Source organism: Octopus bimaculoides, chromosome 28 (assembly GCF_001194135.2).
Source record: "Octopus bimaculoides isolate UCB-OBI-ISO-001 chromosome 28, ASM119413v2, whole genome shotgun sequence".
In the NCBI taxonomy this organism is placed as follows: Eukaryota; Metazoa; Mollusca; class Cephalopoda; order Octopoda; family Octopodidae; genus Octopus; species Octopus bimaculoides.
In genome coordinates, this window is record NC_069008.1 from 12,337,702 (window position 1) to 12,340,864 (window position 3,163).

Consider the following 3,163-nt stretch of genomic DNA (forward strand, 5'->3'; position numbering starts at 1 on the left):
GTTAAGTCAGGGCTTCTGGCTGGCCATTCGTGTGAACCACAACGACCCATCCATTTTCCAGGAAATTGGGCATTCAGCCATTCATGAACAACAATAGCAAAGTGTGGAGGAGCACCATCTTGCATGAAAATTAAATCTTCAATATTGTCCCAAGCACTGATAGTTGGCCAAACTTCATCTCTCAACATAGTGAGGTACCTTTCGGCGTTCATGGTATCATGAAGGATGAAGGGGCCCACAATCCTGTCCAAAGTCATTCCACACCATACCGTTATCTTGGGTCCATTCTGCATTTTTTCACTGGTAACACGAGGATCTTCTCCTGCCCAGTGGCAGTTATGATGGTTTACAAACCCACCTATGTGGAATACAGCTTCATCACTCCAGAGAATATTTTTTAAGAGATTGGGCCAATCTCTAAACCAAGCCAACATCATCTCTCCAAACTCAATACGAATGTCGCAGTTTTTGGCAGAGAGTGCTTGGCAGTAGTGTGGCTTCTAAGCACACCATTTAAGCTCATTTTTAAGCACATTACGTACACAGGGAAACAAGAACCCACTTTCTCTTGCTGCTTGTCGAATTGACTTTTGCGGGCTATGGGTAAACATTTTTTGAACAACTTGCACTACCTCAGGGTCTCTGAATTTGGAAGGGCGACTGCTTCTTTGAGTATCAGTCACAGATCCTGTAGTCATGAGTTTTGCATGACAATTCTTGATTGTCTTTGGGTCAATTTGAGCATGTCTTCCCTTAATGGTTCTCCACCATCTTTGCACTAGAACAATGGATCGCCCAACTTCATAACGTGCAGCTATCTGGGCGCGTTCCTGTACAGTAAGACGTCCAGCCATTTTTGTAGGGCTTTGAAATTTCAAACAAATTAACAAGATTAAAAACCAAATTCATATAACAGATCTGAAAAGAAAACAAAAGCATAGATTTAATTGCCACACATTAAGTAACATACACACAAAAATTGAGAAACATATTACAGCATTTGAATAAATTATAGTTATTTTAGAATAGGGAGTTACTTACGAATCACCCTGTATATATATATTCACAGTAATACCTCAGTAAGACCAGCTTGTAAAGACACTGGGTTTACGAGTTTTATTTTATAACAAATATAAAAAGCTTAAAGCAAAAGATCCAAATTTTGAATGAAGCACAAAAGTTTCTACTACCATAACGAATGCTTCTGAGAAATTTATAGTGAAAAAATGCTTCTTCTAAGCAAACAGCTCTAGACCTGTTTTCTAAAAAGAAATCTACAAGTCTGTCTATGAGTGCTTGCAAATTGGCGATCACGTCTACAAGTGATGGTGTGCACGAATATAATGCGAGTGAAAGTGATGAAGAAAATGATTATAATAATAATAATACTTTTTATTATATATGATCTTGGCATTCTTTTTACTTTACATAAAATATTCATAAGATTCTACTGTTGTTTTATTGCCATTTATTTATAAGTATTATAAATTTTAAAGGTAAAATATTTTCCTGAGAACAAATTATGATTTATAACATTGCTACTATGGGAAATTATTGCTCTGCTTTATGAGTTTTTGCTTAATGAGCAGTCTCTGAGAACAAATTAACTCGTATGTCGAGGCATTACTGTATCAAGTAGATGGCCCTGCTCAATCTGTAGGAAAGGCATTGGTAGAAACTCCATAAGAAGTAGCCAGTGCAAGCTATAGACACATAAGAGGAGCAGCAATATCAGAGGAAGGTTAACCGGGTGTATAGTTTTTGTGTGTGGAAGGTGCATGGGTACAATAAACACAAAAAATGTACAGAAAATAGACTCCAGTAACTGCCAGTGGGGTAAGCTAGGGGTAGTAGATGGCTTCCGTTATCTAAGTGACCAAGTTAGTAGTGGAGGTGGATGCTCTGAGAGCATAGCTGCAAGAATAAGAATAGATCAGGTAAAGTTCAGAGAGCTCCTACCTCTGCTGGTAATAAAGGGTTGCTCTCTCAAAGTGAAAGGTAGACTGCATGATACCTGTGTGTGAACAGCTATGCTAAATGGCAGTGAAACATGGGCTGTGACCATCAATGTCATGCGTAGGCTTGAAAGAAATGAAGCTAGTATGCTTCTCTGGATGTGTAATGTCAGTGTGCATGTTTGACAGAGTGTAAGCATCTTGAGAGAAAAGCTGGGCATAAGAGGCATCAGATGTGGTGTGCAAGAGAGACAACTGTGCTGGTATGGTCATGTGTTACATATGGATGAGGACAGCTGTGTAAAGAAGTGCCGATCTCTAACTGTGAAGGGAACCTGTGATAGAGGTAGACTCAGGAAAACATGGGACGAGTGGTGAAGCATGACCTTCAAACTTTGGGCCTTACAGAGGCAATGACTAGTGATCGAGACCTTTGGTGATATGCTGTGCTTGAGAAGACGAGTCAAGCCAAGTGAAATCATAGCTGTGGCCAATGCTTTTTTGGTTCAAATTAGTCAGCTGACAACAGTACACATCAGAATTAATGGTCTAGTTTTGTTGGTGAAGCTCATAATAAATAATGCCTTTATGATCCAACCTAACACAAAGCATAGCTGTTTTAGCAAGAAAATTCATCTTTGGTTGCTGTTTTGGGGGATCCTTACGTAAACTCCAGGATTTTTTCACATACAATCCATTTTACATCTCCAGTCACAAGTTGTTTCAAAGAAAGGCATGTTTTCACTCTGTTTCAAAAGCAAATCAAAAACGGAATACCAGTGCAAGCAATTCTTTTCTGAGAGTTTGTGAGGGACCCATACATTATAACAAATGTATCCTAGCTTCACTAGATGTTCAAACAACATAAATTACGATAATAAACAACATAAATTATGATAATAAAGAAATTTGTGGGAAAAATGTTTTCCGAAGGAGTGGGGAGAGAGGACTGTTGGAAAATTCACACAATCCAATTTTTTCTCTCATTTCAGGATCTAGTTTAGCACCTGGTCACCAAAACAAAACAGTTTAATAGGTGTAAAAAATGTGTAGAAAACGAATACAAAAACAAAAGTTTGCACAAACGAACGTGGGGGGGGGGGTACTTTCGGAAAATTCACACAATCCAATTTTTTCTCTCATTTCAGGATCTAGTTTAGCACCTGGTCACCAAAACAAAACAGTTTAATAGGTGTAAAAAATGTGTA

At 38.4% G+C, this 3,163-nt stretch overlaps 1 protein-coding gene across 5 annotated transcripts in view; it reads right to left on the reverse strand.

Moving 5' to 3' along the window:
• The window catches only part of LOC106878562 (uncharacterized), an 18,228-nt gene that overhangs the window by 12,754 nt on the left and 2,311 nt on the right, over positions 1-3,163 (reverse strand). For 2 of the 5 annotated variants that reach the window (XR_008266935.1, XR_008266934.1), the window contains exon 2: positions 7-918. The exons of the other annotated variants lie outside the window; for them this stretch is intronic. The gene's annotated coding sequence lies outside the window, so the exon portion shown is untranslated. Of the gene's footprint in view, positions 1-6; positions 919-3,163 lie in introns of those variants that run through there. 5 annotated transcript variants of the gene reach the window in all.